Genomic DNA, 19,260 nt, shown 5'->3' on the forward strand with positions numbered 1-19,260 from the left:
TTCATGTTGTGTGTGTAAAGCACATTATACATACAGTTACACAATGAGCATTATAAATAGCTAGCTATGAACTAGCATACATTTGAATTCAACTTAAGGTGGTTTAAAACATTCGAATTTAACATGAAGTCCATTCAATTATTTGAATTCGATATCATGGCATTTGTAAATCATACCTAAATTATGGGGGCACACCAATCTTTCCTCTCCTTTTGTACATAATAGCATATATAGTCGTGTACAAAATAGATTCAAATTTACCTCCTCCATTCCAAAATAATCGTAGTTATAGGATTTTCAAGTGCCAAAATTTCAAAAAAGAAGTGCATAATCTAATGAGGTTTTCAGAAATACAAGGTCAAATTTCACATTGTCTATTTAGGTCAATCCTCAAAGTTTAAGAGTACTCTAAACGTGAATGCTTCTATTTCAAAATTTCGAACGAAGCGCCAAAAGAGCATCTACTCACCGGAAACCGCATGAGACCAATGTTTGGTAGAAGGAAATTACTTTTGTAACTCCGACCCGTGAAACCTACCGGCCCGATGTCGAAAGGTCTAAACCAGGGTAGGTTTGTAGCTTCATCTAGAAGCCATGCAACCGCCTCCGAAAAACATTCATGCACAATGGCCGCCTAAGCACACATGCGCTCGGCTAAAATTGCTCCCACCCACTATTTGGGACACCTGGGATGACCATCCTACCCCCGACCCACAGTAGGTCCAAAATTTAAGTGGGGGCAAAGTTTGTACTTTCCCCAAATTTCAAACAAGCGCGTCCCATCTGTTAAAAAAAACAAAAACAAGCGCGTCCCAGACCAAAAAATGGTTCTCCCTTAGCTCCCCCCGCCACATCCCCCCATCCGATTCCCCATTCATACTCCGTGGGCGCCAAAACTACCTCTCCACCAGCCGCGAAACCCTCGCGTCCTCCGCCCGCCACCCCATCCCACCCATCAACCGCCGCCCTCCTCCATCACACCGGAGCCGATATTGCGACGTCATCGTCTAGCGCAACCGCGACCGCAACGCCCTCCACGGCTAGTAGTTGAAGCCGAGGCCAAGCTGCCTCTAGGATGCCAACTTGCACCGTACCCGAGCCAGTTCAACCACGCCGTCCTGCACCTCATCGCTGTCGCTCCAACTTCGCCATCGTCCACCGTCCACCGCACAAGAGTTGTTCCCGCTACGCCCTCTTTCGTCGCCTCGAATCTGCTTCCCTTCGCCGACAGACGGCCACCGCAACACAGTCAACAATTTGGCCATGGGTTCTTCCAAGGATCCACCCTCCTCCAAAACATCGGTTCCCTCGGTAAGAAAAGAAAATAGCCGCGACATCTGGAGGACACATCACTGGCAACCAGAAATGGTACTCCTCTTCCGTTATTTGTGCAAATCTTACGTGTCTGCTTGCATGGTATTCATCCCACAGAAGACACTAGTTGACCGCTTCTTCCTGATACTAGATGTTCCTAGTAACTCGCAATGTATAAGGTTTCTCCGCATATACTATTTCACCTTAGCTAGAGGTCAGTCGCCCCTGGATTTCAATTCCTGGTCAGTTGATTCCCAATTAAAGGAATCATTCCCTAGCGTAACAGGCACTAGTCCGCCTATTATGCTAGGGAAGCAGCGCCTCAATGTTTATCTTAGTGGTGTGTGGGGCCTAGGAGCTGCTGGCGCCCGATCTAGAGGTCGGCCGGGTTTAAAAGGATGGCCGGTGGTGTGAGGTCTAGGGGAGGGCGGGGCGGCGGAGGCAGAGGTCTGGGCCGGTGGTCGCTGGCGGTTCGAGAAAGATCGTCAAAAGTGACTGGCGGGAGGTAGACGAAGGCCATCTACCTATTCCTTGTAGATCAAACGGTTCATAAAAAAATGACTGGCCTATTTATTTTCAGTCGACTGCTGTTTTGATAGGAACACATGTGGTGGTATGTTGGAGTAGTACCTGCATTTCCCAGCCATCCCTGTGCTAATATATTACAAAATCATATGGAGTAAAATCTAATTTTGTTTGCCATGCAATGTTGTAGAGCTATCATATGTCTCCTGTCATTTATTTTTGAGCCACCTGCTATCTACTACTTTTAAAGTGCACTAGTTTTGCACACATTTCGCCCTTACTCTCACTATTATTTTTTTATGCATGGTTACTTCAGACTCAGAAAAACTATTGACAAAAGCATGAAATAAAAGAGAGAAGTCGCTCATGTTTTCTTCATTGGCAGGCAAGGCACATTTCAGCAGTTTAAAGATTGCATGTTCAACAGATGGAGACGGTAAACGTAGCTCTGGAGTTGATGACCTCGCTCGCCATGAACCACCATCCTAGGTGCTTGCTTTAACTTCACGGTGTCATATGTGGTTGCATGTTGCACATGATGTCTAGCTTGTATTGCTTCCAATTTGGTTAAATTAAATCTGCTTAGCTTACACATTATACCTTTGAATATAACATGCCTTCCTGTTTTTGGTGCATACTAGTACATCTATCTATTAACCATGTTCTTACATTAAACTAATGTTCTTGTGTATTCCTCATCAATCACTTATGATGAGACACTCACGCTAGTGGGTTACTATGGGAAAATACACTCTTTTAAAGAATGCATTGTCAGCCTCCAAACATGATTCTCAAGAAATAGCAAGGCTAGACGAAAATAGTGAACGTATCTCTATAGTTGATGACAGCATTTCCCCTACACCAGCATCGCAGGTGCTTGCTCTAACTTGGCAGCGTGATATGTGGTTAAATGTTGCATATGGTGTCTAGATTGTAATTCTGCCAATCTGGTTAAATTGCATGTGCTATTATGCTTAGTTTATACATTATACCTGTTAATGTGACATGTCTTCCTGCTTTTAGTACATACTACATCTGTCTATTAAGCATGTCCTTACATAAAACTATTGTTTTTTGTATCACGCATCAATCAATATGACGAGACACCTTTAGTATATGCAGTGTGATATTAGATGCATCTTTCATATGATTTATGGCATGTGCTGCTTCTAATTTGTTGAAATGCCATTTACGATGAGACACTTTTAACTTGGCAAAGTCATATTGGTTGCATCTTTCATGTGGTGTCTAGCTTGCATTGCTTCTTATTTGTTGAAATGGCTTCTACTTAGTTTACACAAATAGTTGTGAATATGCCATGCCATCCTATTTTTCGTACATATTCCATCTTGGTATCATGTGTTTGCCTTACATCAAAGTAGTGATTGTCTGTATCGTGCACGAATGAGTGCTGAAGAGTGAATTTTATTGCCTTTTCTTGTTGGTTTTACTTGACAATTCAAAATCAATAAAGCGGAAGGAAATTAGCAAGGCAGTGGATAAAGGTGTTCCTTCCAAACGGAGGGCCTCTACAGATTCTACTCCACCACCCCCAAGATTTGCAAGACAACAGATGCATAGACACTCCACGTAGCTATGTTGATGATGAGCACGTGTCCCCTAGTGCACCATCATAGGTGCTCCCTCTAACTTGGCGCTATTATATGTGGTTGCATGTTATGTATGATGTCTACCTTGTATTGCTTCCAATTTTGTTGAATTCCATCTGCTTACTTTGCACATTATACTTGTGAATAAGACACGTGTTCCTGTTTCTAGAACATAGAATATCTGTCTATCACACCATGTTCTTACATCAAAGTACTACTATTGTGTAACCTACAACAATCACTTATCATAAGACACGTTTGACTTGGTAGTATGATATAGGTTACATCTCGCATTCTTTCATATGGTGTCTAGCTTTCATTGCTTCTATTTTGTTGAAATGCCTTCTGCTTAGTTTACACATCATAGCTGTGAAGATGCAATGCTATCCTTTTTTCTTACACATTCAATCGTCGTATGATGCAGTCGCCTTAAATTTAAGTAGTGCTCGTCAGCATCCTACATCTATGAGTTCTGAAAAGCGAATTTTTTTCATTTTTCTTGTGGGTTTGACTTGACAAGGCAATACAATTAAGAAATAGGAAGGAAAAAAAGGTGGGGACTGATGGCGGTCTTCCGGCAAAACCGGCATCCCAAGGCTATCTCTAGCTTGGCAGTGTGATATTGGCTTGCATGTTGCATACGGTGTCTCACTTGTATTGCTTGTAATTTGATTAAATTACTTCTGCATAGTTTACACAAGTAGTTGTGAATATGCCATGACATCCTGTTTTTCATACATATTCCATCCTCGTAACTTGTGTTTGCCTTACATCAAGGTTGTCATTGTCAGTATCATGCATGAATGAGTTCTGAAGAGTGAATTTTATTGTTTTTTCTTGTCGGTTTTAGTTGACAATGCAAAACCATAAGCTGTGAATATGCAATGCTATGAATATGCAATGTCACTAATGATGAGAGACCTTTGACTTGGTAGTGTGATGTTGTTTGCATCTTGCATACGATTTATTTCTTGTACCGCTTCACATTTGTTTAAAGGCCAGTTATGACGAGACACTGTTAACTTGGCAGAGCGATATTTGTAGCATCTTTCATACGGTGTCTACCTTCCATTGCATTGCTTCTAATTTATTGAAATGCATTCTGCTTAGTTTATACATCATAGTTCTGATTATCTCATGCCGTCATGTTTTTCATACATATTACATCCTCCTATCATGTGGTTGTCTAACATCAAAGTTCAGTTCATCTGTATCACGCATCAATTTGTTCTGAAGAACTAAATTTTTATTCCTTTTTCTTGTCGGCTTGACTTAACATGGCACAGAGAAAGAGGAAGGAACACAAAATGACAGGGGATGGTGTTAGTACTAAGGACACATGGAAACGGAAGCGGCTGAATTATGCAGATTCTGCGGGTACTGATGGTGCAATAGAAGGGCAAAGTCCAGCGAAAAATTGTATAGACATGGTATCCCGTGCTACACGAGCTGAAAAAAAAGCCAAATAGAAACTAATAGCTGCCACCAAACAAGCAGAGACAACCCTAGTTGTTGCAACACCTTCCACAGTACCACCAGCTGCACGAGTTACTCGTTCGTCAACTCAGCTAGCAGCATGTTCCCAAGCTCCCTTGCCACCTGACACTACTTCCAAAGCACTCTTGACACAAGACGAGTTGGCAAGATCAGATGAACCTTGTGAGCTTCAACAGCTAGAAGGCAGTTGCTGGACCAAAGTTACAATTGCATGCTTCTTTATATGTAGTCTCACAGTTTGATGTACACTAACACTTCCTATGTTCGTTGTTGGACTAGCACCTAGGCACAAGAAACATCAGGGATAATGCTCGATAGGTTAACTAAATATAGAGGAGGAAGAATGGAGATCCATTTTGAGGCAGGTCTAAAAAGGCCACGGGATGCTACAGAGTCATCCAAGTTAGTATCAGAGGCATCGGTTACCGTTAGGTGTCATGCACGTATCCTCCCAACATGGATTCAGTACAGGAATGGCAAAGACGAAATCCAGTTCAACAGCTTCCTCGACCATTTATATGTAAGTATGGTTATGTATGTAAACTAATAATATCGGCTTGCTCTGTCCCATACTTTATAGGTTGCTGATAATGAGACTACCATAATTTTCAACAGATGAGGTTCAAGTTGGATAGCCAAGATGATGCAACCAGACAAGCTTGCACCCATCTTTTCAAGTCTGCTCTGCGACATTATCGGTATAACTTGAGGAAAACTCACTTTGAAGGCAAGGCTAATAGTGAACTTGCCCAAACATCTCCAGTGGAAAATATACCGGATGAAGACTAGAGAGGCCTCGTTGAACACTGGTCTGATCCAAAGTATCAAGTATGTTATATTTATGTGATTAGATCACATGTTAAACTCGTATTTACGCATGTGCCTCACAAATCTATCTTCTTGTAGGTGAACTATTCCAAAAACAAGGCCAACCGTACGAAAGTGAAATTCCAACAGACGGCAGGATCTCGTAGCTATATTGCACACTGCGAGGCTCTTGTAATAGCTGATGTTTCACTCTTTTCGCTGTGCCATATTATCAGATCTATATTGACTTGTTCCAAATGCAGAAGAAAGCCCACAAGGACCAAAAAGTACCTGAACCAAATGCTATGGAAATCTTCAAGGACGATCACACCAGCAAGACGAAGGGCATGACTACACCAGTCAAAGCCGCTGTTGTAACTCCTTAATCCTCATGCCTTTTAACTACTACTTAATCTGACTTGTGCATTGAACTACATGGTTTGCAACCAATGTCTATTACTCTTTTCAATTTTATACACAATTGTCTTAGCGTATCATTGCACCTTACAAGGTTTAAAAGAGAGGAGTGATGTTCATCTTAGTCTGTAATCGAGTTCCATGCTGGACTTGCCCACACAATGTTACAATTGCCTGTTTATCTGTTCTTAGTTGTTTTGTGATATGAATGATGTCATACTATGCTTACCGTATTATAAACTTTGTCTCTTTATCCTTAGATGTCAATACAATGTGAAGAATATTGCAATACATTAGCCATGGTACATGGTCATATGTTTGGAACCTGGTTTTATTGTGTACTTTACAATAAAATACAACTAATATTTTCGACAGGTTCACGAGAATAAGTTTCGTATTTAGAGCAAAGCTATTTTGTTTGGTTTTGCTACCTCCTTTATATCTTTTGTTCTGGTACTACTAATGTAAAAACTCAACTTTTCAGCAAGCTGTGGAAAAATGGTGGAACCACCACCTTCTGAAGATGACGAGGCAACTATAACCGCAATGTCACCTCTTGTCGCAGTGGGTCGGTACCTGTCCACTAACTGTTCCAAAAGCATGTTCCTGCGTAATACTGGGTTGGTTGTTAAGGCAATCTTGTCCAAACTGCCTCATGATCAAGATATGCAAGCTCAAAACACAATGTTATATCTGTGCTCCAGACACAAGTCCATTCCCGAACAGAGACCCTTTGTGAAACAAGGACAACCATTGTTTGATGTCATCAAGATATGCATGGTTTTGAATCCAGACTATCAGACATTGCTATGTTCTTCATGAGCCTAGGAGAAATGAAGGCGAAGGTTATGGTGCTCCATCGGACAATACAACATGAAAACATAACAGTCAGATCAAATGAACTGGGCATCAGAACTTCTGGTGGTGCATTTATCTGCCAGACTATTAACTTTTATGCCAACCTTCCTTTTGTTTTATGGTTGTAATTTGTTTTGTTGCGATACAAAATTTATTCTTAACATGCAGCCACCGGCTGAAGAAAACAGCAAGCTGTTTTTGTATAGTGTAGGGTCTTCCCTATATTTGCAGTGGTGGCGAACTTTGATGCCCAGTGGATGTAATTTTGTAATTGCCTTAATAGCCAAGCGTTAGTTTCGGGCTTATTATTTCCTAGTCTACTTTTTCCTTCGTTTGCTAGTGGCTGCAACAACCATGGGCCATATATGGACCGTGATAACCTTGAGCCTGCTACAGGACATAAGATCCATGGGCCTACTACGGGCCGTTGGATAAATGGGCCTCCGACGGGCCGTAGAATCGGTGGGCCTCGGGTCATTGGATAAATGGGTCCACATGGGCCGTAAACGGGTGTAATTGGTATTACGCCAGCATGGTAACGGGGCATTAATAGGTCGGAAGACAGCAAAGGCTTAGTTCTTTCATAGGTATAACGGGTCATTAATGGGCCCGGATATAGGAGGATGGGCTGGAAACGGAGCAACGGGTTAACATGCCAGAAACGGGCTGATTCTAACCACGGGCCGAATTTGGCCCGTTAGGGGAACAGGCCAGTAATGTGCCAGAAGTAATCGAGGGCCAAAAAGGATCCCAAGAACATATGGGCCCTCAGTAGGCCAAAAGCTAACACGGGTTGAAAAGGGCCCATGTGAATCATGGGCCATTAATGGGTACAAAGAAATTTATCGTTCATTATGGGCCAGAGTCACCGTGGGCTACTAAAGGGCCTAAAGATATGAAAGGCCTCATATGGGCCGAAAGGTATCATGCTCCATACATGGGCCAAAAGTGAAAAAGGATGGTGTTGAAGAAGTGTGATTAGAATAATAGTACTGGCACTGGTTCATGAGACATAAACTCATCACAAGTAGAAGCCGGTAGAAGTAGAGAAAGATCGACATGGAGATGGAGCTACGACAGTGGAGCAAGCCGGCTCCAAAAGGAAGATGGACTACCTAGGACGCTGGGCTGTAGCTAGAAGGGCGGTTGGGACACGACATCAGCCCATACCGTGCTCACCCCTGATTGGGACGCACCGACTGTGGGTTTTCTCACTCGCCGATGTCGACCGCGTCTACGCAGAACATTGTTACCTTCCCCGAGCTGCGGGATCAGGCCCGTCGTTCTATGCTTGTGAAGAGAGCAACCTAAGCAAGCAGGCTTGTAGCTTAGGCTCCTGCTAGTGTATATATAGTGGTTTTCTTTTTCTCTCCATCAACCATTTTAAATTGCGTACATGTTATTCAAGAGTGAAATGATGGTTGCTTCTTCCGACTAACTTATTGTGTGATTTGACTGCTCCTTAGTGGCCCCTACACGTACCCACCCTACGTGTATGCAACAGTCACACGTACACATGGACGCAAAAACGCGCGCGATGCCCTAATGCATGCATGTCCGAGCACACGACGGAACACACACGGTCACGCTCAAGTGCTCAACCTACACATGCATGAACATACATACTCAGTCAGGGTGAGCTAGTGACCGTATAAACACCGGAAAATATATATATTGAGCGCAATGAGCGTATTATGAAGTCCACTAACCGTATTTTTACAAATATGCAGTGACAAACAGTGTATTTATCTCGTTTGAAATTAAGCCATATTAACCGGAGAGGAGGCAGTATGGACTAGCATTACTTTGCTGTGTCCCATCAACTTGCCGAACGAGGAGAAGGTTGCAGGACGGGAGAAGCTTGCGCGCGGTGGCTCGCAGGACAAGGAGAAACTTTTGACTAATGCAAGCTCTCCCTCGCTCAGGCGGTGGACGTGCAACAGTTAATTTGGTGTCAGATTGCCAGAAGCATACACTATACTACTAGTGCTATTATTGTTCGACTTCCCGAATAGGCGAACAGCCAACGCAAAGTTTACTACTACCTCCGTCTAGGTGAGTAAATCATCTTAGGCTGTGCACCTTGACCAAGGAGGAGGGGAAAATGAGAGACATTAATGTTTATTTGCTAATTAATAGTATTGCATGCAATGAACTAACCACTACATGTCGTGTTTGATAGTCTCAAGTCATTAAAAGCATGCACATCCCTCATCTCTTATTGGTTGATATGTTAAGAAACAAGAAACGATGTAAAAGTTAATGCACCGGGCCTAAGTGTTTTGGGATTATTTGATTTTCGTAAGATGACTTACACACCAAGACGGAGGGAGTAGTACTAGTACTACTACTATAGTCTATAAAGGTACGTACTATACAAGTACTAGGAACCGGATGGAGGAGCGTCTGCACTCTTATTATAATTTTAAAATGTGATAAAGCAATCTTCAACACATTTGGTTCTCTTCGAGGTTTCTCGCATGTGATAATGGAAGTTGATTGCATGGAACACTCGCCACAATTCTCACTTAATTCTGGCTCATATCCTATTACAAATAGTAGCACTCGGTAATATTTCCTCTTTTTTTTGTTATTCAGCATGTAAACAGGCCAGCAAACCTTGCGGCGCATCTTCATGCAAACCGTGCTTGCTGCACTTTGAATGTGGCCGAGAGCTGGCTTGATGAAACACCTCACTTCCTACTCTACTTCTTTTTTTGCGGGGTACCTCGCTTCCTAGTGACCAGTGTCTTGGCTGATCGTCCTAAGAATGCTTATATATGAATAAAGCTCTCTCATTTACCCGCGAAAAGGATTAAGCCATATTAACCAGAAACGAGGGAGTATGGACTAGCACTACTTTTTGGTGTGTCCCGTCAACTCACAGAACAAGGAGAAGCTTGCAGGACAAGGTCAAGCTCGCTTACGCCTTTTGACTAATGCAACCTACCCTCATTGGACATGCATCAGTCCATTCGGTGTCAGATTGTCAGAGGCATACACTGTAGTACCCAACATGCGGAGTACCATCATTGTTCGACTTCACGAAGAGGCGAAGAGCGAAGCGCAGTAGTACGAGTAGTACTACTACTAGAACCGCATGGTGGAGCATCTATACTCTTATTTTTTTATCTCTGATAAAGTACACGTTTATTCCGGAGAAGGGTGGAAAACGGCAGCCCAACATGTAATGAATGATATCGATCAACCAACCATGCTCGAATATATCTTGGCCTCCGTGCGAGCCTGTCTGTGTGTTCTCGCTCCTTGTCTCTCTCAAGGAATGGCGGGTTGGCTCTTTGCCGTCAATTGAGATTGGTTTGCTCACACTCCTGTCCCACATGTCAGTGATATGCCAAGAGGAGGTGCGTTGACCGACTGGACATATGCGTACTTGGTTTCGCACCTTCATACTACTCCTCCCTCCGTCACAGGTTACAGGGCGCGCTTCATTATGATGCATTTCTCTCAATGCATTTCCACCACCGGAGAGACTTTAGACGCGTTTGGTTTAATGCTCAATTAATTAGGGCGTGGTAACCGCAATCAAGTCCACAATTTTCTCTCCATGTACTGTACTACTACAGAGTGGAGTAAGTGCATGCATGTGTGTACCCGGGGTGGAAGCACTGCATGCATGTGTGTACGCATTATTCCCTCTAGTAATAGACGTCGTGCTATAACTACCAATGCTATTTTTCAGAATGATCGCTAGTCGCCTTGGTCCCACAATTTTTTTTCTTTTTTCTGAAGCGCGCTGTATAAACAGTGACGGATGGAATAGTATGAGTGGATTCAAAGAAGAGCGTATTGATGGTTGCTTCTTCAGAGCAACTTACAGTGGGAAAGGTGGGGCTTATGATTTGATTGCTCATTACTCACTATTAATGCGGCGCAACGACCGGGCTGAGTCTCCCATGCGGTTGTGCACTACCCCCTCGGTTCTTAAATATACTTCGGAGTATTTGTCTTTCTAGAGATTTCAACGAGTGACTACTCAAATATTTGTCTTTTAGAGATTTCAAATGGACTGGCACATATGGATGTATATAGAAATATTTTAGAGTGTAGATTCACTCATTTTGCTCCGTATGTAGTCACTTGTTGAAATCTCTAGAAAGACGAATAGAATATTTAGGAACGGCGGGAGTACACATACGAAGCAAAATGAGTGAATCTACACTCTAAAATATGCCCGTTTGAAATTTGTAAAAAGATAAATATTTAGGAACGAAGGAGTATAATTTTGTGCATGGCACATGGACTCGGATGATGAAGAGGCTTCTGGCAATGCTATCAAGCTTCCATCATTTGTTTACATAATTGACATACTATACAAATAATTTTCCAGCGACATGAAATTGTACAATGGTGTGAGCTTTCAGCTTTTGTTTCACGTGTCTTGCCATCGATGCTCTTTCGGAAACAATAAAAAACTAACTTCCTTGCTAATGCAGTCAATTATTAGCAGATCAGAGCTAATAATTACATCACAACTGAAGACAGAGTTGTGAGAAGGTGTTAAATTAAAATTGATCCATGCTTTCATTGGCAACAACGTCCCCCCAGCTCTGTCTATATCAACAAGGCATGTTGGGAAAAAAGTAGGTGTCTGGAGCATGCAACATTCCGATCATTTTGTGCAGTTCCACTGAAATAGAGCTGAGCATTCCTGTTCCAAAGATATTAAGTGTGATTACGATAATAGAGGACTGCTGATGAAACAATAAACACACAAATAGAAGCCGGTCACCTTTGTAGTATCTCTTGAGACTAACTAGTTGGAGAAGATTAGGCTCGGAGTTGGATGAGGAGGATAGAGCAAAACCAATATCCCTTTGTGCAGTCGCACTAAAATGTAGAGACGTTGCCCGAGTGACATTTTAGTACAACTGCACATAACACTCTTAAGAAAAAAGTGATTTGTGTAGTTCACCAAAAGGTCTCAATAGCAACAAGGTGAAATGGATAGCCCTGTTTGCAAAAAAGAGGTAGAAAGGAAACAATTACTGGCCAATAACAGTTGAAGACACATGCGACGACAAAAAAAGAAGCATATTCCTTGTACTAAGGGAAGATAACAACACGGTTGTGTTTGTCTAAAACGGTGTGAGGACGAGAATACAATATGGAAAGTACGCCGGACGAGCTACACTTTGGGCAAAGAAGTATGGAAGATCCACATGCACCGACGTGAGAAGATGGGAGTGGAGCAAGGCCGGAGGGGATACCTGGAGGTCGTCGGGATGTAACTAGGTGAGCGGCAACGGGCGGAATCTGCGAGCAGGTGGCGTAGGCCCTGCCGCACTGGAGCTTGGTCAGAGAGAACGGCGTGTACCGCAGATCGGGACGTGTTGCCTTGGCACCGTCGAACGGAGAAACGATGCACTTCCTCCCTTTCCCCCACCGGACAAGATGCGGCCGGATCAGTGACCAACGGTGAGAGAGAGAGAGAGGCCACCGCACTGCGTTTCCCCCGGCGGACGGGATGCGGCCGGATCAGTGACCAACGGTGAGAGAGAGAGGCCACCGCAGCCTTGTGTGAGATACTCTAAAGAGCGACAAACCAGGCAGGCAGGCTCCATTGTATATAGTGAGCGGACTACCTTTTTCTCCATAAAAATCGTTTTATATTCTGTGTACGTGCCATTGAGCGCTATAACTTTATTTAAAAATAACGTGGCAACGTGTCAAGTCGAACTTTGTTTGGTGCACGCGTGGTACACGGCCTCCCTAGGTAAACAACCGCTACAGGCATTCAAATTAGCACGTGGGATGCCATTTTGTAAAGAAATGAGCTCCACCGTGTACCCACGCGGGTGTGGCTGGGCACGAAGCATGAGTACGTGCATGGTGCACCTATTCTCTTCTTGTATACATACACCACCTACGTGGGGTTGTGTGAGAGAGATACAAACCTAGAGAGATATAGTGTGTGGGTTCTTGAGAGTTTTTTTTGGGGGGGGGGTTCAATCAAAAAATGTGACATATGCAATGTGTGTGAAATAGAGTCCTGGATATAACATATATATAGAGGGGGCAATCCACGAGAAGAGAGTGGAGGTATCATCGGCTTGAGGTGTCCATATAATCGAAGAGAGGGATGATGTGTGTGTGTGTGCGTGCGCGATCGATAAAGAGTGCCATCGAATTTGTGTGTGCCCACGTCAAAGATATAGAGTGGCTAGCCTACCGGAACGTGAGAGGGGACATGTGCAGTTTGTCTCTGTGGCATGGATACCTACCCGCAGCGCTCGACTATCGGTGTGTGGTGGGGGAAGAGGGAGGCCCAATTAACTATAGAGGTATAATGGCTGGTATATGTGTGGAGGAGGAGAGAGGCCTACCTCATGTATTAAGGAGATCGATCTGCCTCATGTATTAAGGGAGATCGATCGGCATCCATGCATATGTGCAGGAGAGGGATAAGGTTGGGAGAGAGATAGAGCTAGAGTGTTGGAGGGGGTGGTAGTGGAGTTGCTTCTAACAAATGGTGGGATAGGCTTGCTAGACAAAAGGAGGGCACGCCCGCAATACCAATAAGAGAGGAGATGGCTGCTTGTTGTCTGTGCATGTGCGTGTGAGAGACGGGTCAGGAGGCATGTAGGAGGTTGTACGAGAGGCATACTATATCGAGGGGGGAGGAGTGTGCGAGTACGACAACGATGAAAAGATTGGTGGCAGTGAGGCATGGACATTGACAAGAAAAGAGGGGAAGCTTGTGTTTGTGCTAGGCATACCTGGCTAGATAGGCATATCGATTGATGTGTGCCGTAAAGAAGGAGCTTGGGGGGTCTTCACACACCGTGGGTGAACGACCTAAAGTGAAAAGACGAATTTGCGCCATGGATCTAGAGAATGCTGAGGGAGGGTGAGAGGGATGCGGGCGTGTGCATGCACAAGAGAAAGTTAGCGCTAGCTACAAAGATAAGAGGGTTGTGTGGGTGTAAAAGACGAATAGAGATCATATATACTTCATTATAAAAAGCGAATTCGGATATTTGAAGAATTTATCATAGTGTTTTAAACCGACGCATGTGTGAATATATATAACGGTGATACACATGGTGTGGTTATGAACATGTTATACTACATTTAATATATTTTATCTCTAGTCTTATAAAAAACGGAGTTGTTGTTGATGGTGTGCCTGCCATCCTGCATTATAGGCCGTCCGATTTATATTTGGCGGATAGCAAGGAAACTATGATGGTTGAAGTTGGCAACAATCATGATTGTAGATTCTTATTGAAATAGAGAAACGAATTCAAATTTAGTTCGAATTGCAGCGGTAGTATAGACATTTGGAATGCACTAAAATGTTGGTATGAGTAGGTTACATGCATTATACAGCAAGCAAAAAAAAATTTAATCGGACATAACATGGATTCATACTCCCTCCTTCCATCTATATAGGGCGTAATGAGATTTTTATGACCGCCTTTGAATATTGACAAGATTAATCATGACATGCACAATGTGAAAATTATATCATTGAAACAACCTTTCAGAGATGAATTTAATGGTGTGCTTTGTGTAAGTTGCATGTCATATATCATTGCTCTAATATTTGGTCAAAGTTAGCATCGAAAAACGCACTAGGCCCTATATAGATGGAAGGAGGGCGTAGCTTTGAATAGCATTTGTATAGTAAAACGGGGCAAGACTCTCTCTTTGTGTGGTGTGAATAGTTTTATTTTTTTCGTTTTCTTTTTGGTTGAGGGAAATGCGAATTGATTTGGTACGTCCAAGTACAATATTACTACACATTAGGCTTGTCCCTAAAATTCAACCCGCGTCTTGTTATATCCCGAAAATTCAGATATCGTGCTCCCAAAACTGGCGACTTCACAACCCGCGCCTTGCTATCCCGAAATTACAACGCGCGCGAAAACTCCCTCCAGCTGCCAAATCCCGACACGCGAAATCCCCCTTCTAACCCTGAGCCGAAAGGGTCGCTAGTTCAAATCGGCGGGGGATACTTTTGTAACACACCCTACATTGTGGACAATCGCGTCCCTAAGTCATGCTTCACCCCCTCCCATCGCCCCCTTTTTGCCATTCGAAATCCCAGGCCGCCATAACCTCTCCGCTCCAGCCGTGGAACCCCACCCTCCTCTGTCCGCCACGTCACCGCTGCCCAGCCGGAGCCTCTTCCCCCGATGATGTCGTCCACCGCAACAGCTCGATGTCCCTCATCCACCTCCCCGGATGAGGATCCGTCGTCCATCTCGCCGTCCCGCCGGTTCAGCCGCCCCGTCCTGCACCTCCAAGGAGCTGCTCCGACAATCGCCTCGTCTATCGCAACTGCTCCATCCCCATAGCGCCGCCTTAACCTGCTCCACCGGAACTGCAGCATCCTCGCCGACTCCTCGTACAAAGCCGAGGCCTACTCGGCGCCACCAAAGAGGTTATACACTCATCGAATTGCACCTTCTCCTTAACTCGACCTCTCGGCACCAACGGTGCTCCATCCCGCACCCCCATGGAGCGGCTGCCTTAAAGCCGGCGCCGCGGGCGACATCTCCATGGCAGCTCTCCCCCAGTGCGAGGCCCCTTCGGCGATTGTGTCCATACCAGCCAGATCTGCTGTTGCTGCTCCGGCTCTCGCTCACGCTGCTGCTGCTGCTCCGGCTCTCGCTCGATCGCTTGCTCGCCCAGCTGCTGCTGCTGCTCTCCCCCTCGCTCGTGCTACTGCTCTGCTCCGATTAAGCCACACTTCGACTGAATCAGCTTTTGGGTCAGTCAATTTCCAGGGGTTGGGGGCGGGGGGCTCGCCGGAGTTAAGGAAGAACCACCCGCAGCAGGGACGGGGGCTCGCCGGAGAGGTACCCCACTATCTATCTTAGGGTTCAGGGTGGGGGCGGGAGGCCTAGAGGGCTGGCTGGGGCGGCGATGGCAAGTTGTTTCGGGGCGGCGAGGCGGCGCTAGGGCCGGCAGTTCGGCTAGTGGTGGCTGGCGGCTCAGGGAGGTGCAGGTTGAAGATGAAATGCAGGCCCTCCCTAAACTACATGTCAAGTGCCTCTCTGCTACCATTGTGTTCAGTTTCGGCAGTAGCATTCAGATTCCACAGTAAATTTCAGTTTCCACAGTTAAGTTCAGAGTCAACAGTTTTTACCTCATCTGTTGTAGTTAGGTGGTTTTTGGTGATGTTAATTTTACATCCATTTTACATCATCTATTGGAGATCTATTAGAATCCCACTTGAGATTGACGATGTCTGTCTTGCGCTGCTTCAGCCTTGACGTCTTACGGCTCACCGGAGCTGCTCCAATGACAGAACGATCCATCACAACAGAGCAGTGCCCTGGACGCCGTCTACAAATTCCTCAGATCTTCCTCCACACCTCCGACAGCCACCTCTGCTTCAATTGCTTCAGCGACCAACCCAATGATGTTGAGGTCGACACAGCTACGGCAAAGAGGTTCTACACTTGTTGCATCACTTATTACTATACATTCACGTCGATCCATTAGGGCTATTTTGGTTCAACAGAAAAACGTCGATCCATTGGTTGTTACCATCACTCTATATTTCTGCATGCTCTCCTTACATAATCTCACCATATTTTTTCCGTATGCATGTCAGATATTGTACACAGTCATGCTAAACATGTAGAGAAAAGAGAAGATTTTTGCGTGGCAATACAATGTCATGCAGACATCGCTCCATGGTGGGTTCAATGGCAAACCCTCCCCACCCCTCTCCAGATTGTAATCCAGAGGAAGATATCTGTTCTGAGGCGGATTCAGACGCCGCTGACCACTCCTGTTTACCCCCCAAGTTGTTTGCTCTACCTTGGCATGACGATGTTAGTCATATCATGCATATGTTGCCTTGCAGTGCCTACTTTTGACATCATATATGTCATCTGCTTAGTTTAGACATGTTCTGTAATGCCACCTGTTAAGTTTCTATATCATATATGGGAATTATGCAATCTCATGTCTTTTAGCTACCCATAATATATGTGAAATGTGCAATGCCATCCTGTTTAACCAGGCATCATATATTTGAATGATATCTTGCCCATATTTTTCTTCATTACATTTCCATTTGTCGACAATGTTTGTACATTAAACTACTCTTCCTGTGAATCAGCCATTTGGGTGGGAGATGGAAAAATCTGGAGTGAAAACAAGGCCTTTAGAGCAGACAGTGCTACCTGTCAAAGCAGATCTCTTGTTGGGTCCCGATAGCTCCTCAGATATTGATTCAGAGACAGATGACCAGTCCTATTCCCCCAGTTAGGTGTATACTCTAACTTGGCATGGTTATACTGCTCATATCATGCATACGGTGTCTTGCATTGCATAATTTAGACATCATATACACAATATTCAACACCATCTTCTTAGTTCAGACATCATATCGAATGCCCTCTGTTTAGCATATAAATCACATATGTGAATTAAATGATGTGATCCTGATTACTTAGATAACATGTAGGTGAATTATGTCATGCGATCCTGTTTAGTTATTCATCATATCTTTGAATTATGTTATGCTATGCTATCCAGTTTAGATAGACATCATATATGTGAAATTATGTCATGCTATCCGTTTTAGTTAAACAATATACATGTCAACTATTTCATGCCCTCTTTTTTCCACACTATCTATTGCATCTGTCTCTCATACAATGTCTGTACATTCAACTATGTTTCCTGTTTATCAGCCATTTGAATTGGAGCGGCTAATGTCAGTATCAAGCGGACTAAAAACACGGTCTTCCAATAAAACAGTGCTACCTCTTGGTGGAGATAGCACCTCGGTTGTACATGCACAAGAACTAGCCCTACCACACATAACCCAAACTCTCGCAGATTGTACCCCTACTGCGATGGACAAAGAACCAGCTTCAACCAATCTAACCCCAACCCCAGCCGATAGTAACCAAGTTCCTGTTGACACAGCACCATCTCCACCATAGAGCTCCCAAACAAGAGCAGTTAGTAAGGCAGCTCTAGTGCCCAAAGGGCCAGTACTATCACGGCGAACCCCAACTCCACCAGTTAGTACGCCTATTCCTGTGGAGGAAGCACAACCAGCTAGTCGTAGTTTAGCATCTATCGCATTTGATGTTGTTAAATCATATGTGTGTGTCTTCCCATATTGGAAATATTATACTGAAGATGAAGGAAAATGCCAGTTGCAGGTGTTTGTCCAGGAGTTATGTGTAAGTAATGTTATTCATGACAACTACTTTGCTTCGTCCCATTATAATACATCAAAATTTCCCATTTTTCTCTATAGAGAAGGACCGATTTGGAAACTCAAGATGAGGTAACCTGTGCTAATACCTCTGCTGTCTTCAAGAATGCTTGGTGGCAGTATCGGAATTATGTGAAGAAAACGTACTTCACGGGCAAAGAAGCTCATCAAATTCCCTTACATTCTCGTGAGACACATTTACTCGACGATGACTGGGAACGCCTTGTTCTGTACTGGTCCCGAACCAAGAATGTGGTAAGGTCTATGAGCTGTGACACCCCAAAATTTTAACCTTGTTTTATTAATTAAAATTTTGCCAGGAAACTTAATCTTGTATTTTCTGGATTTCCTTTTGATTTCAGAACCCCTTTTCTTTAATATTGAGGAGTTTTACCCCAAGTGGAAACTTTCCAAAAATGTTATTGGACTTCTATGCTCTCTCAATAAAACAATTTTTTTAATCAGTGGTTTTATTTGCATAATTATTTCTCCTGAGCTTTATTCTTTTGAAATGATTATTCATAAGTTTTGGAGCCTCTTTTACACTACAACCATTTGATCAATGCATCCAAAATTTTCACCAAAATTTGGGGATGACATATGATGTCCCTAAATCACTTTTATGCAAAAACATCTTCTGTTCATTGGAGATTTTGAGCTCTACACCTAATTTTCAAATCTGGTCCAGTGGGCAATTTTGCACTACAACCTATTTAAATATTTATTTAAAACTTCCACCAAAATTAGGGGAGGTCAGTAGGAGTATATTATCCATATTTATGCAAAAACCCAGTTATGTCCTTTGAAATTTTTGAGTGAATCAACCTCATTTTCATTCTGGTCCAACTTGGGGATTTGTACTGCAACCATATTTTTACTTGCTCTTTTACCCGTGGTTCTTTTTCCTACTTGTAGTCCTTCCTACAAAACCCTTAAGTCCATGAACATGAACCCATTGGAATATTTTTGGTCCATGAAATGACAGCCTTTAGTTTCTGCCCAAAATTGGTTTTCTCA

The sequence above is a fragment of the Triticum aestivum genome, chromosome 1B, assembly GCF_018294505.1.
Source record: "Triticum aestivum cultivar Chinese Spring chromosome 1B, IWGSC CS RefSeq v2.1, whole genome shotgun sequence".
NCBI classification, from domain to species: Eukaryota; Viridiplantae; Streptophyta; class Magnoliopsida; order Poales; family Poaceae; genus Triticum; species Triticum aestivum.